Source organism: Brassica oleracea, chromosome C9 (genome assembly GCF_000695525.1).
Source record: "Brassica oleracea var. oleracea cultivar TO1000 chromosome C9, BOL, whole genome shotgun sequence".
Lineage (NCBI taxonomy): Eukaryota > Viridiplantae > Streptophyta > Magnoliopsida > Brassicales > Brassicaceae > Brassica > Brassica oleracea.
The window spans coordinates 14,041,481-14,041,805 of NC_027756.1; positions in this window are offsets into that span (position 1 = coordinate 14,041,481).

The following is a 325-nucleotide window of genomic DNA, read 5'->3' on the forward strand; positions in this document are numbered from 1 at the left end:
CCCGCGTTTTTCCATTTACGACGAAGTTACCAGGCCCACGTTTTTCCATTTACAACGAAATTACGTCGAATAGATTTAACCATTTACGATGATTTTACAACGCTTAACCCTAAACACTGAGAATGAATTCCCTAAACCCCAAAGTCACATATCATCTAACATCATATCTTCTTCTCTACTACTACTTGCTCTTTCTCCAACTTAAACTCTAAAACCCTAAAACTCCAAATAATTTTTTAAAAACTAAATAAATACATATTATATAAAAAAACATTTGTTATAAAACAAATAAGATGGTAAAAAAACAATATTTCTTTAAACATAC